We start from the raw sequence: 18,779 nt of genomic DNA, 5'->3' as shown, positions 1-18,779 counted from the left end.
GGCTGGTGTGGGTCTGGAGTCACATGTAGGCCAGACAGGGTTAGGAAACCGTCCCCCCTCCCCGCCCCCACCCGGAAGGCTTTGACGCCCTGCAGTGCGTGACCGTGGTGAGATCGCCTTACCTGCCTAACGCATCGCGGACGATCGGTCGTCTGTTGGATGCTCCTGTCGGCAGAGGCAAACGTGTTCATCGCTAAAAGCCGTCGCTGATGTCCGGTCTTGTGTCATCCCAAACGGCTGGATTCATTCCCCCCCCCAGCCGCTCCCTGCCTGCACTCCCCCCCCGCAACGGTCTCCCATGAAGCACCTGAGGGAAACAGACAGAGAGAACATTTCTTCAAGGGCTGCACGGCCTTACCTCAGTTATCACGGACCCAGCGGGAGGAACAGAGGCTAGTTTCACACTTTGGTATAACTCACAATCAACAGCATTGAGCCACAGAGACGTACAGCACGGAAAGAGACCCTTCGGTCCAACCCGTCCATACTGACTCAGATATCCCAACCCAATCTAGTCCTGTTTGCCAGCAGCCGGCCCATATCCCTCCAAACCCTTCCGATTCACATACCCATCCTTTTAAATGCTGCCATTGTACCAGCCTCCACCACTTCCTCTGGCAGCTCATTCCATACACGTACCACCCTCTGGGTGAAAACGTTGCCCCTTAGGTCTCTTTTATATCTTTTCCCCTTCTCACCCTAAGCCTATGCCCCTCTAGTTCTGGACGCCCCCCCACCCCAGGGAAAAGACCTGGTCTATTTGCCCTATCCATGTCCCTCATGATTTTATAAACCTCTCTGTCCCTTTGTCCTATCTCTTTGAAGACAGGATAATAGCAACATGGAAAATCAGGACAGGAATGGTCAAGCCGGCCCATACTCCACCATCCAATACGGTGATGGGCTGACCATCCAACCCAGCTCCCTGTTCTCACCTTCACCCTTCCGTCCCTTTAGCCCCAAGGACTCTACAGGAGGTTCCGCTAGAGCACGCCTTTCGTTAACGTGAATCGGCTGTAACGCCAGGGGGTGAACACTCTTTCGGAATCGCAAACGTTTAACGTGTGCGGCAATGCCATTCCATCGCCAAAACTCTCAGTGCATTTTGTACCGCACAATCTTTGTATCACGTGGGCTTGGGCAAGACCACAACAATCGCAGAGATGCACAGCACGGAAACAGACCCTTCGGTCCAACCTGTCCATGCTGACCCAGATATCCCAACCCAATCTAGTCCCACCTGCCAGCACCCAGCCCATATCCCTCCAAACCCTTCCTATTCATATACCCATCCAAATGCCTCTTAAATGTTGCAATTGTACCAGCCTCCACCACTTCCTCTGGCAGCTCATTCCATACACGTACCACCCTCTGTGTGAAAAAGCTGCCCCTTAGGTCCCTTTTATATCTTTCCCCTCTCACCCTAAACCTATGCCCCTCTAGTTCTGGACTCCCCCATCCCAGGGGAAAAGACCTTGTCTATTTACCCTATCCATGCCCCTCATGATTTTATAAACCTCTATAAGGTCACCCCTCAGCCTCCGACGCTCCAGGGAAAACAGCCCCAGCCTGTTCAGCCTCTCCCTGTAGCTCAAACCTTCCAACCCTGGCAACATCCTTGTTAATCTTTTCTGAACCCTTTCAGGTTTCACAACATCTTTCCGATAGGAAGGAGACCAGAATTGCACGCAATATTCCAACAGTGGCCTAACCAATGTCCTGTACAGCCGCAACATGACCTCCCAACTCCTGTACTCAATACTCTGACCAATAAAGGAAAGCATACCAAACGCCTTCCTCACTATCCTATCTAGTTGTGAATACACACACACACACACACAGAGGAACACATACAAATATACCAATACACACATGGGTATCTGTTCAGACAAATACACACACAAGCACACACACAAACATATTAACATGTGTACAGACACATGCATAGAACATTCCAGCGCAGTACAGGCCCTTCGGCCCCTCGATGTTACACCGACCTGTGGAACCAATCTGAAGCCCATCTAACCTACACCATTCCATTCTCCTCCATGTGCCTATCCAATGGCCATTTCAATGCCCCTAAAGTTGGCGAGTTGCAGGCAGGGCGTTCCACGCCCCCTACTACTCTCTGAGTAAAGACATTACCTCTGACATCTGTCCTGTATCTATCACCCCCTCCATTTAAAGTTATGTCCCCTCGTGCTCTCCATCACCATCCGAGGGAAAAGGCTCTCACTGTCCACCCTATCGAACCCTCGTATGTCTCAATTAAGTCACCTCTCAACCTCCTTCACTCTCACGAAAACAGCCTCAAGTCCCTCAGCCTTTCCTCATAAGACCTTCCCTCCCATACCAGGCAACATCCCAGTAAATCTCCTCTGAACCCTTTCCAAAGCTTCCACATCCTTCCTATAATGCAGTGACCAGAACTGTACATAATATTCCAAGTGCGGCCGCACCAGAGTTTTGTACAGCTGCAGCAAGACCTCATAACTCCGAAACTCCAATCCCTCTCTCGATAAAAGCTAACACACCGTACGCCTTCTTAACAACCCTGTCAACCTGGGTGGCAACTTTCAGGGATCTGTGTACCTGGACACCGAGATCTCTCTGCTCATCCACACGAGCAAGAATCTTACTATTAGCCCAGGACCCTGCCTTATTGTGCAAATATATGAATACAAACAGACATGCAGAGACACTCATGGGCACCTGTACTGTCAAATACACACACACACACAGAGGCACGTGTGCATACACACACAGACACACACACAGGTGCGCATACACACATTCACACAGACACACATACGCACAGACACACACACAGAGACACACGCTCTCTCACACACACACACACACTCACGCAGACACATTAACACTCACACACACAGACACATACACACTCAGACACACACACACATTAACACACAAACACGCGCAAACATATATACACTCAGACACACACACTCACACAGACACACACACATCACACACTCAGACACACACACTCACGCAGACACACACACACATTAACACACACACGCGCAAACATATATACACTCAGACACACACACTCACACAGACACACACACATCACACACGCAGACACACACACTCAGACACACAAACATACACACACACTCACGCAGACACACACACTCAGACACACAGACATACACACACGCTCACGCAGACACACACACTCAGACACACAAACATACACACACAGACACACACACACTCACAGGAAGGATACAGCATGCATGGCACACACCACCCAGCGGTAACACCTCCCGAGAGACCGCGTGCGCTCCCTGTTCCCTCCCGTCTCTGCACCAGCCGACACCTCACCCACTGACACCGCCTTCCAGATACCCTGCCAGCAACTCCCCTGGCACAGGTCTGGCCACTCGAGCCTGTTGCACGCCTGCCACGGGAACGGATGACCGCACCCCTCGGCCGCGTTGCCGTAGCGACGGTGAGGGGCAGGGTCTCCGCGCCGAGCGAATGCAGCCACCAGCAGCTCACAGGACTGCTGCAGTCATTAAGCCCTTTTGTGTTCAGGGGCTGAACAATGTGGAGGGGAATGAATGACTGCACCTCTCTCTCTCGGCATTGCAGCACGGACTGAATTAACATTTCAGGCTCGTCCTGAGGCCGGGGAGATTTCACTGCTCTGCTCCCGCATCCGACTGTACCCAGCACAACGTGGAAAGACCACCCCTGAGTTTTATTTCACTGAGCTCCAGGGGTAGGGGAGGAGGGGGTGGGGGGAAGAGTTTCAGCTCCCCTCTGCTCACGGGGGGGGGGGGGGGGGGGCGAACGGAGTCTATTCGGCCCTCGCGTATCATCGTGAGGATTCCTGGCCAACTCGGCCCACTGACCTCCCCTTCCCCCTCGTGCCCCACTCTTGACTCGTTCACGCTAAAAGATCCACCGCATCGAGCTACCCAAATTAACAGGGTTCTTAAGAAGGCCTACGGTGTGTTGGCTTTCATTAGCGGGGGGATTGAGTTGAAGGTTACGCTGCAGCTCGATAGAGCCCCTTGGTTACACCACACTCGGGATATTGTGTTCAGTTCGGGTCACCTCATTCCAGGGAGGATGTGGAAGCTTTAGAGAGGGTGCGGGGGAGATTTCCCAGGATGCTGCCGGGACTGGAGGGCAGGTCGTAAGAAGGAAGGCTTTTCTCATTAGGGTGAAGAAGGATGAGAGGGGACTTGATAGAGGTGTACAAGATGATGAGATAAGAGTGAGACTTTTTTTCCCCAGGGTAGGAATGGCTGGCATCAAGGGGGCATAGTTTGAAGGTGATTGGAGGAAGGTTGCGGGGGAGAGGTCAGAGGTCGGTTCTTTACACAGAGGGTGATGGGACTGCACTGCCAGTGGCGGGAGTAGAGTCAGAGACATCAGGGGCATTAAAGCGACTCTTGGATAGGCCCGTGGATGATAGTACAATGAAGGGCGTGTAGGTTAGTCTGATCTTAGAGTAGGATAAAAGGCCGGCACAACATCGAGGGCCGAAGGGCCTGGACTGTGCCGCACTGTCCTATGTTCATTCCTCAAAAGATTCCAATTTGACTCAGTTCCTTTCTTTTTCCTGTCGATTCACTCACGGAATGAGGTTATCGCCGGCTGGACCAACACTTATTGGCCAGAGGGCAGTTTAAGAGTCAACCACGCGTCGCTGTGGGTCAAGGGTCATGTGTAGGCCCAGACCAGGTCAGGACGGCCGTTTCCTTCCCTGAAGGGCATTAGTGAATCAGATGGGGTGTTTTTTCTGACAATCGACACGGCCATCATGATACTTTTAATTCCAGATTTGTATTGCATTCAAATTCCACCATTGGTTGCGGTGGGATCTGAACCCGGGTCCCTGGAACATTACCAGGGTTTCTGGATTAACCGGGTCCAGCCATCGTGCCACGAGGCCATTGCTTCCCCCTGTATTATATTTTACCGGCTATTCTTTCTCCCCCAAGCTCCCTCCGACAGAAAACCGTCTCCCCTTATCTCAGCCTTTTTAAAATCGCTTCTCCTCCCCACCCCCACCACCTCCCCAACGTTCGGGCAAATTGAGGGTTTCCAGAGGATGGATTTCATAGGAATGGCGGGAAGGGAGGTGGCGAGAGCTTGGACAATAGGGGATAGGACAGGCTGAACCACCTCCTCCTGCGCCGTAACAAGTCTGAGTCTTGGGAGTTCATAACGTCTCAGGAGAAAAGGCCCTTCGGTCCATCCTTGTCTGTGCTGGTCGTCAAGCATCCATCTGATGCTGAGCCCCGCCTCCAAGCCCTGGGCCCATCGCCTTGGCACGGCGAGTGCATATGTCAACCCTTCTTCAATGAGATGGGGGGGTCAACTAGTAAGAGGCTTTCTCGCTGTCTCCTCTCAGCTTATACCTCTCGAATCCTGGTAGATCTCAATGGTGCTCACTCTTCTGGTCCAAAGAACCCAGTACCATCCAGGCTCCCTTCAATGCTGAAACGTTCCATCCCAGGCATCGTCCTGGTGAAATCCCACTCTGTCCCATCCTTCCGATAATGCAGGCCTAGAACTGTACACAGTTGTGGACCATGTTGTACTCTGTGAGCAGGTACGAACATGGTAGCAAAGATCCTGTCTTTCTCTCCCTCTCGTTTTTTTTTATCAGTTTGTCATTTATAGAAAGGACTTTGTTGAGAATATACGTGGCGGCACGGTGGCTCAGGGGTTAGCACCGCTGCCTCACGGTGCCAGGGACCGGGGGTTCGATCCCACCCTCGGGTGACTGTCTGTGGGGTGTTTGCACGTTCTCCCCCCCTTTCCTTCGGGTGCTCCGGTTTCCTCCCACAGTCTAAAGATGCGCAGGTTAGAGTGGTTGGCCATGCTAAATTGCCCATAGTGCTCAGGGATGTGCAGGTTAGGGTGGATTGGCCATGCTAAATTACCCATAGTGCTCAGGGATGTGCAGGTTAGGTGAATTGGCCATGCTAAATTTCCAATAGTGTTAGGTGAAGGGGTAAATGTAGGGGAATGGGTCTGGGTGGGTTGCTCTTTGGAGGATCAGTGTGGACTTGTTGGGCCGAAGGGCCTGTTTCCACACTGTAGGGAATCTAATCTTATCAAACCTTTCCTGCTTAAATACTTATCCAAATGTCTTTTAAACGTTGTAACTCTACCCGCATCCACCACTTCCTCAGGAAGTTCATTCCACACATGAACCACCCTCTGGGTAAAAATAAAATTGCCCCTTGTACCCTCCTTAAATCTTCCACCTTTCTCACACCTGCCACTTGCCTCATGATTTTAAAAATCTCGATAAGGTTGCCCCTCCATCTCTGAACTCCAGTGAGAAAAACTCAAGCCTTCCATTCCCGTCAACATCCTGGTAAATCGTTTCTGAGCCCCCTCCAGTTTAATAATATCCTTCCTATAACAGGGAGACCAGAACTGGACACAGTGCACCAGACAAGGCCTCACCTATGTCCTGCACAACCCCAACATGACGTCCCGACTCCAATACTCAAGGGTCTGAGCAATGAAGGCAGGTGTGCCAAACGCCTTCTTAACCCCCTGTCGAGATGTGACGCGAGTGACTAAGAATTATGTACCTGAACCCCCAGCTCCCTCTGCTCTACAACACTACCCACTCCTGATGAAAGGCTTATGCCCGAAATGTCAACTCTCCTGCTCCTCGGATGCTGCTGTGCTTTTCCAGCGCCACACTCTCGACTCTGATCTCCAACACTACCCAGGACCCTGCTGTTAATTGTACAAGTCCTACCCTGGTTTTATTGGACCAGAATGCACATCTTTGGACTTTGGGAGGAAACCGGAGCACCTGGAGGAAACCCACGCAGACACGGGGGAGAATGTGCAAACTCCACACAGTCAGTTGTCTGAGGCGGGAATTGAACCCGTGTCCCTGGTGCTGTGAGGCAGCAGTGCTAACCACTGGGCCACCATGCCGCCCTGTTTGGAGGGATATGGGCCAGGAGTAGGCAGGCGGGACTAGGTTAGTTTGGGAATATGGTCAGCACGGACTAGTTGGGCCGAAGGGTCTGCTTCCATGGTGCATGACACTGTGACTCTGTGAGTCTGGCACTTTCTGCCCTGTGGAATCAGCACTCCCCGTGCTCATGAGCAGCTGGACTCACCATCTAAAGCGAAGGGCACTACCCTCTGCCCGAAGCACAGCCTGGGGCACCTGTTCCCCCTCCCTGCACCCCCCCCCCCCCGCGAGATCAGTCTCACCCGCTCAGAGCTACTCTCGATAACCGCCCCCCCCCCCCCCTCCACCCTGACTTCATGATGGCAATGCTCTGTGGGAAAACAAGCAAGGCCATCAGCCTGGGACTCAATTTACACCAACCCCAAATGGCAACCAGCACCCAGGTGAGTTCAAAGGAAGGTAGGAGTGCTGGGCCCGTCGAGCCTGCACCCTGGTTGATCGCGCCCAATCTCCACTTATAATCCCTGCACATTATTTCTGTCCCGATACCCCTCTCCAAGGCCTCAACCGAATCTGCCCCCCCTACATTTCCACACAGCACATTCCACACCCAAACCACTCGCTGGGTGAGAAACACGTTTCTCCACATCGCCGCTCCTTCATTTGTACCTCTCTTCGAATCGATTGCACCCCCCCCCATTCCCCTCGCTCTTGTCCTTTTCGCAAACAGGAACAGCGTCTCCCTCTCTACTCTGTCCGGCCCCGCCCTCCTGATTCCGAAATCCTCCATCGGATCTCCCTCTCCTCAGAACACTCCCTCGGTCTTCCATCTCTCCGCGTCGTCCTTGTTGTTGTAAATCCCTTCTGCGCTCTCTCTCCTCAACCTTTTCACATCTTTCCCGTCATGTGGCGTCCATAATACACCAGGTTGGGAGGGGGGGGGTCGAACAAGTGGCTTGTACAAGGGCAACATCTCCTCCCTTGCTCTTGTTCCTCTACGCTGCCTGAAAAAGCGGACAGCCAACAGATATCCGATGTTGGTAAAGTCCTATGCGAGAGTGCCAAATTCCGAAGGCCTGCTGCATTCTGAAACTTGGCTTTCTTGCCAAGTGTCCTGACGAGCGCAGGACGCACAGCTTGGCCAATATCTCTCCCCTTTCTTAAAAGACCAAGCACTGACCAAAGAGTTAGGCACTGGCAGCCCGGTTTATCCTGTGCTGTTAAAATTGCGACCCACGCAGGGAATCGGGCTGGCTGAGCGAATCCCCCTCTCGATTTGTCAACAGCCTGCAACCCCCCCGAAGGTTCAAGTCAGGCCTGATTATCTGTCGCTGGCCTGGAACCAGCATACAGACAACGTGAGCGTGCACTGAACACTCTTTTCCGAGTTATCCAAAATGTCGCCCCCCCACCCCGACGTCCTACCAACACTCACGCTCGCGACTCACCGAACGACATTCCCCCCATCAATCGTGGGAATGCCTTTCTGGTGCCAGTGTGTTTGCGGTCAACTGAACCGAAGCAAAACTGCTCCCCCTTCAGCCTGCAGTTCAGCTGGAAACTTAAACCAGCTATGACGCAGCTCAAAATCCAGATTTAACATCGAAACATTCAATATCAGAGCACAGGTGAGTCATTCAGTACGGTCATCGCCCGATTGTCCATATTGTCTCTTCAATCTCTATGGCTCAGCGGTTAGCACCGCTGCCTCACGGCGCCAGGGAACCCAGGTTCGGTTCCAGCCTCGGGCGACTGTCTGTGTGTGGAGTTTGCACATTCTCCCCCCATGTCTGCATGGGTTTCCTCCGGGTGCTCTGGTTTCCTCCCCCAATCCAAAGATGTGCAGGCTAGGGTGGATTGGCCATGTTAGATTACCCATAGTGCTCAGGGATGTGCAGGCTAGGGTGGATTGGCCATGTTAGATTACCCATAGTGCTCAGGGATGTGCAGGTTAGGGTGGATTGGCCATGCTAAATTACCCATAGTGCTCAGGGATGTGCAGGTTAGGGTGGATTGGCCATGCTAAATTACCGATTGTGCTCAGGGATGTGCAGGTTAGGGTGGATTGGCCATGCTAAATTACCCATAGTGCTCAGGGATGTGCAGTTAAGGTGGATTGGCCATGCTAAATTACCCATAGTGCTCAGGGATGTGCAATTAAGGTGGATTGGCCGTGCTAAGTTGTCCATAGTTGTTAGGAGCATTAGTCGGGGGTGGGTTACTCTTCGGAGGGTTGGTGTTGACTTGTTGGGCTGAAGGGCCTGTTTCCACACTGTAGGGAATCTAATCTAACCTACGTCAAACTCCTCATTGAAAACATTCAATACTTCAGCTCCAACTGCTTTGTCTGCGGCACAGAATTCCACAAATGCTTCCCACAATTCTCCACATCTCAGTCCCTACCCTGTATCCTTTCGACTATGACCCTCTAGTTCTGGACCTTCCCCCCAACCCAACCCCTCCCACCCTCCCGGTTATCGGGAATATCCTTCACTCTGTCTATCCCTGTTAGAATCTCACAGGTTGATTCTTCCTCAACTCTAGTGAGTAACGTCATAAACCGATCAACGTCCATATCGCAGTCTGGACCATCCCAGGAATCACTCTGGTCAGAACATCTTCCATTTCCGAAACCCAACTCTAGCCTGAAAAGGGATTTCGCGCACACAATTCCGGTCTCCTTCCTATCGGAAGGGATGTTCTGAAACTTGAAAGGGTTCAGAAAAGATTTACAAGGATGTTGGAGGGTTTGAGCCACAGGGAGAGGCTGAACAGGCTGGGGCTGTTTTCCCTGGAGCGTCGGAGGCTGAGGGGTGACCTTATAGAGGTTTATAAAATTATGAGGGGGCATGGATAGGATAAATAGACAAGGTCTTTTCCCCTGGGGTGGGGGAGTCCAGAACTAGAGGGACATAGGTTTAGGGTGAGAGGGGAAAGATAGAAAAGAGACCTAAGGGGCAACTTTTTCACACAGAGGGTGGTACGTGTATGGAATGAGCTGCCAAAGGAAGTGGTGGAGGCTGGTACAATTGCAACATTTAAGAGGCATTTGGATGGGTATATGAATAGGAAGGGTTTGGAGGGATATGGGCCGGGTGCTGGCAGGTGGGATGAGATTGGGTTGGGATATCTGGGTAGGGACAAGTTGGATCGAAGGGTCTGTTTCCGTGCTGGACGTCTCTGTGACTCTTTGAAAGGAGGAAGGGGATGTAGATTGTGACAGGTGCTATATAAATGAATAACTGACCAGTACGCAGGGCACTGCACTCTTCCAGCCTCACCCTGAACTTCTCAACAAGCCAGCAATCTTTCTGGTTTGTTGTGTTGTGCCCCGAGGTCGCATTGACCTTTGGAAATGGCAGTGTTCTGTGTTTGGACTGGGAGGGGGTTCAGGCAGACAGAGGGAGAGAGAGATAGAGAGAGAGAGAGAGTGAGAGTGAGAGAAACAGATAGACAGATACAGAGACAGAGACACAGAGAGACAGAGACAGAGACAGAGAGAGAGAGACAGAGAGAGAGTCAGAGAGAGAGAGAGAGAGAGACAGAGAGAGACAGACAGACAGACAGAGAGACAGATACAGAGACAGAGAGGGACAGCAAGAGAGACAGACAGACAGAGAGACAGAGATAGAGAGGCAGATACAGAGACAGAGACACAGAGAGGGACAGCGAGACAGACAGAGAGAGACAGAGACAGAGAGAGACAGAGAGTCGGAGAGACAGAGATAGCGAGAGAGAGAGAGAGAGATTAGATTAGATTACATTACAGTGTGGAAACAGGCCCTTCGGCCCAACAAGTCCACACCGACCGGCCGAAGTGCAACCCACCCATACCCCTACATTTACCCCTTACCTAACACTATGGGCAATTTAACATGGCCAATTCACCTGACCTGCACATCTTTGGACTGTGGGAGGAAACCGGAGCACCCGGAGGAAACCCACGCAGACACGGGGAGAATGTGCAAACTCCACCCAGTCAGTCGCCTGAGGCGGGAATTGAACCCGAGTCTCTGGCACTATGAGGCAACAGTGCTAACCACTGTGCCACCGTGCCGCCCACGAATGAATGAGAGACAGAGAGAGAGAGAGTGAGAGAAACAGATAGAGAGACAGATACAGAGACAGAGACAGAGAGGGACAGCGAGAGAGAAAGAGAGAGACAAAGAGAGAGAGAGAGAGAGACAGAGACAGAGAGATCCCAGTGCCTATGTACCTGTTCCAGTCTGTGTCTCCACCTATAAGGTTCAGAGAGAACCTGCACACAGCACACAGACCCTCAGCCACCTCCTGCATGGAGGTACACACATCTAGGGGCCCCAACCGGCGTGGAATGAGCCTCAGAGATGAAAGACAGCAGGTCCTTCACTGCCCAGAAGTAAGAACACCGATGCATTCAACACACTTTCACACACACAACACCACACAGGCACACAGATCACCAAAATAGCCTCATAAAACAAACAACATCAATACAGGCACCCACACACCAACACACCACAGACACACACACACATCAACACAGACACCCACACACCAATACACACACCAACACACCACAGACACACGTCAACACACACCAACACGCAGACACACACACACACATCAACACAGGCACCCACACACCAATACACACAACACACCACAGACACACGTCAACACACACCAACACACAGACACACACACACAGGTACATCAATACAGACACCCACACACCAATACACACACCAACACACCACAGACACACGTCAACACACACCAACACGCAGACACACACACAGGTACATCAACACAGGCACCCACACACCAATACACACACCAACACACCACAGACACACGTCAACACACACCAACACACAGACACACACACACACATCAATACAGACACCCACACACCAATACACAAAACAACACACCACAGACACACGTCAACACACACCAACACACAGACACACACACACACACATCAACACAGGAACCCACACACCAATACACACACCAACACGTCACAGACACACGTCAATACACACCAACACACAGACACACACACACACACACGTCAACACAGGCACCCACACACCAATACACACACCAACACACCACAGGCACACGTCAACACACACCAACACGCAGACACACACACACATCAACACAGGCACCCACACACCAATACACACACCAACACACCACCGACACACGTCAACACACACCAACACACAGACACACACACAGGTACATCAACACAGACACCCACACACCAATACACACACCAACACACCACAGACACACGTCAACACACACCAACACACAGACACACACACACACATCAATACAGACACCCACACACCAATACACACACCAACACACCACAGACACACGTCAACACACACCAACACGCAGACACACACACACACATCAACACAGGCACCCACACACCAATACACACAACAACACACCACAGACACACGTCAACACACACCAACACACAGACACACACACACAGGTACATCAACACAGACACCCACACACCAATACACATACCAACACACCACAGACACACATCAACACACACCAACACACAGACACACACACAGGTACATCAATACAGACACCCACACACCAATACACATACCAACACACCACAGACACACGTCAACACACACCAACTCACAGACACACACACAGGTACATCAACACAGGCACCCACACACCAATACACACACCAACACACCACAGACACACGTCAACACACACCAACACGCAGACACATACACACACATCAATACAGACACCCACACACCAATACACAGACCAACACACCACAGACACAGGTCAACACACACCAACACACAGACACACACACACACATCAATACAGACACCCACACACCAACACACCACAGACACACGTCAACACACACCAACACACAGACACACACACAGGTACATCAATACAGACACCCACACACCAATACACACACCAACACACCACAGACACACGTCAACACACACCAACACACAGACACACACACACATCAATACAGATACCCACACACCAATACACACAACAACACACCACAGACACACGTCAACACACACCAACACACAGACACACACACACACACATCAACACAGGCACCCACACACCAATACACACACCAACACGCCACAGACACACGTCAACACACACCAACACACAGACACACACATACACACACACACATCAACACAGGCACCCACACACCAATACACACACCAACACACCACAGGCACACGTCAACACACACCAACACGCAGACACACACACACATCAACACAGGCACCCACACACCAATACACACACCAACACACCACCGACACACGTCAACACACACCAACACACAGACACACACATAGGTACATCAACACAGGCACCCACACACCAATACACAGACCAACACACCACAGACACACGCCTACACACACCAACACGCAGACACACAGACAGGTACATCAATACAGACACCCACACACCAATACACACACCAACACACCACAGACACACGTCAACACACACCAACACGCAGACACACACACACAGGTACAACAATACAGACACCCACACACCAATACACATACCAACACACCACAGATACACGTCAACACACGCCAACACGCAGACACACACACACACACTTCAACACAGACACCCACACACCAATACACACACCAACACACCACAGACACACGTCAACACACACCAACACACAGACACACACACACACATCAACACAGACTCCCACACACCAATACACACACCAACACACCACAGACACACGTCAACACACACCAACACACAGACACACACACAGGTACATCAACACAGGCACCCACACACCAATACACACACCAACACACCATAGACACACGTCAACACACACCAACACACAGACACACACACACACATCAATACAGACACCCACACACCAATACACAGACCAACACACCACAGACACAGGTCAACACACACCAACACACAGACACACACACACACATCAACACAGACACCCGCACACCAATACACGCACCAACACAGCACAGACATATGTCAACACACACCAACACGCAGACACAAACACAGATACATCAACACAGGCACCCACACACCAACACACCACAGACACAAGTCAACACACACCAACACGCAGACACACACACACAGGTACATCAACACAGACACCCACACATCAATACACACACCAACACACCACAGACACACATCAACACACACCAACACGCAGACACACACACACATCAACACAGACACCCACACACCAATACACACACCAACACACCACAGACACAAGTCAACACACACCAACACGCAGACACACACACACATCAACACAGACACCCACACACCAATACACACACCAACACACCACAGACACACGTCAACACACACCAACACGCAGACACACACACACACATCAACACAGACACCCACACACCAATACACACACCAACACACCACAGACACACGTCAACACACACCAACACGCAGACACACACACACATTAACACAGACACCCACACACCAATACACACACCAACACGCCACAGACACAAGTCAACACACACCAACACGCAGACACACACACACATCAACACAGACACCCACATACCAATACACACACCAACACACCACAGACAGACACACACACACATCAACACAGACACCCACACACCAACACACCACAGACACACGTCAACACACACCAACACACAGACACACACACAGGTACATCAACACAGGCACCCACACACCAATACACACACCAACACACCACAGACACAGGTCAACACACACCAACACACAGACACACACACACACATCAACACAGACACCCGCACACCAATACACGCACCAACACAGCACAGACATATGTCAACACACACCAACACGCAGACACAAACACAGATACATCAACACAGGCACCCACACACCAATACACCACAGACACAGGTCAACACACACCAACACGCAGACACACACACACAGGTACATCAACACAGACACCCACACATCAATACACACACCAACACACCACAGACACACGTCAACACACACCAACACGCAGACACACACACACATCAACACAGACACCCACACACCAATACACACACCAACACGCCACAGACACAAGTCAACACACACCAACACGCAGACACACACACACATCAACACAGGCACCCACACACCAATACACACACCAACACACCACAGACACACGTCAACACACACCAACACGCAGACACACACACACATTAACACAGACACCCACACACCAATACACACACCAACACGCCACAGACACAAGTCAACACACACCAACACGCAGACACACACACACATCAACACAGACACCCACATACCAATACACACACCAACACACCACAGACAGACATACACACACACATCAACACAGGCACCCACACACCAATACACACACCAACCCACCACAGACACACGTCAACACACACCAACACGCAGACACACACAGGTACATCAACACAGACAGCCACACACCAATACACACACCAACACAGGTCAACACACACCAACACGCAGACACACACAGGTACATCAACACATGCACTCACTAACCCACAGGTACACCAACACACAATATGCATAGACATACAAACACACCCCACACAGCTACACGAATACATACACACCCACACGCAGTACATACATTAACACACAAACACACGAAAACATGCAGACTAACCAGTACACATATACAAAAAGAGAACACATCAACATATCAACCGATCACCACACACACAGACACATTAACACACTCCTCACACACTGACACATGGGAACACACAGCCACATGGACAGACCTACAGACACACATCAGCACTGGCACAGACTGAACTCTCCATCCAACACATCTCTGACCCTGCCCTGAGGGCACTTAACCCACAGTGTGTGAACCCTGGGGATTGACAGCACTCCCCCCGGGCCCCTCCTCCTGTTGGAGTGGGGGTAGTCACAATAACAAAAGGCGGTCTCCTCAACCCTGAGAGAACATCCCCCCTCTCTGCTCTACGTCCCAGTGTGATAGCCTTCCCCCCCCCCCGCCTTCATTGTTTACACACAGTCACACTGTTTCCAAGTCACATATCGGAGGGGGGGGGGAGACAGGAGGAATCCTCCATCCGGCCCCCACAAGAAAGAGAGATGTTTTGTCCTACCCTGCAGTGTACAGTGAGCTGCACCTTCGGCTGACAGCTCACACCTCCCCAGCCCCAGCTCCCAATCGCCTTCCCCGTCTCTGCTCAGAGAGAGAGAGAGAGAGGGAAGAAAGGAACTGAATGGGGGAGGAGGTGTACAGGAGAGAGAGAGAGAGAGAGGTGTGGAGACTGACTGCTGCTGGCTGCCAGCGAGGTGGGCAGAATGGGGCTCACATCTCTCTCTCACACACACACTGACACTCAAATACACACACACAGATAAACACTCAAATACACACACACACACACACACACTCAAATACACACATAGATAAACACTCAAATACACACACACACACACACACTCAAATACACACACAGATAAACACTCAAATACACACAGACACACACACACACTCAAATACACACACAGATAAACACTCAAATACACACACACACTCAAATACACACACAGATAAACACGCAAATACACACACACACACACACACTCAAATACACACACATATAAACACTCAAATACACACACACACACACACACTCAAATACACACACAGATAAACACTCAAATACACACACACAGGCACACTCAAATACACACACAGATAAACACTCAAATACACACACACACACACACACACACTCAAATACACACACAGATAAACACTCAAATACACACACACACACACACACACTCAAATACACACACAGATAAACACTCAAATACACACACACACACACACTCAAATACACACACAGATAAACACTCAAATACACACACACACACACACACACTCAAATACACACACAGATAAACACTCAAATACACACACACACACACACACTCAAATACACACACAGATAAACACTCAAATACACACTCACAGATAAACACTCAAATACACACACACACACTCAAATACACACACACAGATAAACACTCAAATACACACACACAGATAAACACTCAAATACACACACACACACACTCAAATACACACACACAGATAAACACTCAAATACACACACACACACTCAAATACACACTCACAGATAAACATTCAAATACACACTCACAGATAAACACTCAAATACACACACACACACAGATAAACACTCAAATACACACACACACACACACTCAAATACACACACACACTCACTCAAATACACACACACAGATAAACACTCAAATACACACACACACACACTCAAATACACACACTCAAATACACACACAGATAAACACTCAAATACACACACACACTCAAATACACACACAGATAAACACTTAAATACACACACACACACACTCAAATACACACTCACAGATAAACACTCAAATACACACACACACTCAAATACACACTCACAGATAAACACTCAAATACACACACACACACACACACACTCAAATACACACTCACAGATAAACACTCAAATACACACACACTGACACTCAAATACACACTCACAGATAAACACTCAAATACACACACACAGATAAACACTCAAATACACACACACACACACTCAAATACACACACACAGATAAACACTCAAATACACACACACTGACACTCAAATACACACTCACAGATAAACACTCAAATACACACACACACACACTCAAATACACGCACACAGATAAACACTCAAATACACACACACACTCAAATACACACACACAGATAAACACTCAAATACACACACACTGACACTCAAATACACACTCACAGATAAACACTCAAATACACACACACTGACATTCAAATACACACTCACAGATAAACACTCAAATACACACACACACACTCAAATACACACACACAGATAAACACTCAAATACACACACACACACTCAAATACACACACACAGATAAACACTCAAATACACACACACACACTCAAATACACGCACACAGATAAACACTCAAATACACACACACACTCAAATACACACACACAGATAAACACTCAAATACACACACACACACACTCAAATACACACTCACAGATAAACACTCAAATACACACACACAGATAAACACTCAAATACACACACAGATAAACACTTAAATACACACACACACACTCAAATACACACACACAGATAAACACTCAAATACAAACACACACACACTCAAATACACACACACACACACACTCAAATACAAACACACAGATAAACACTCAAATACACACACACACATACTCAAATACACACACACAGATAAACACTCAAATACACACACACACACACACACTCAAATACACACACACAGATAAACACTCAAATACACACACACACACACACACTCAAATACACACACACAGATAAACACTCAAATACACACACACACAGGCACGCAAATACACACACACACACACACACTCAAATACACACACACAGATAAACACTCAAATAGACACACACACAGACCCGCAAATACACACACACACACACAGATAAACACTCAAATACATACACACACTCAAATACACACACACACACAGACACGCAAATACACACACACAGATAAACACTCAAATACACACACACAGGCACTCAAATAAATACACACTGACACTCAAATAGA

The 18,779-nt window shown here is 49.8% G+C and overlaps 2 protein-coding genes across 2 annotated transcripts in view; both read right to left on the bottom strand.

The window, feature by feature from the left end:
- The window catches only part of LOC140459806 (zinc finger MIZ domain-containing protein 1-like), a 96,208-nt gene extending 95,933 nt beyond the window's left edge, over positions 1–275 (bottom strand). The window contains exon 1 of the mRNA XM_072554336.1: positions 123–275. The gene's annotated coding sequence lies outside the window, so the exon portion shown is untranslated. The remainder of the gene's footprint in view (positions 1–122) is intronic.
- LOC140459576 (poly(ADP-ribose) glycohydrolase-like) overlaps positions 1–18,779 on the bottom strand; it is a 126,450-nt gene that overhangs the window by 16,795 nt on the left and 90,876 nt on the right. The gene's annotated exons all lie outside the window — the stretch shown is intronic.

Source organism: Chiloscyllium punctatum, chromosome 35 (assembly GCF_047496795.1).
Source record: "Chiloscyllium punctatum isolate Juve2018m chromosome 35, sChiPun1.3, whole genome shotgun sequence".
Classification (NCBI taxonomy): domain Eukaryota; kingdom Metazoa; phylum Chordata; class Chondrichthyes; order Orectolobiformes; family Hemiscylliidae; genus Chiloscyllium; species Chiloscyllium punctatum.
This window is presented reverse-complemented; position numbering and strand designations above follow the sequence as displayed.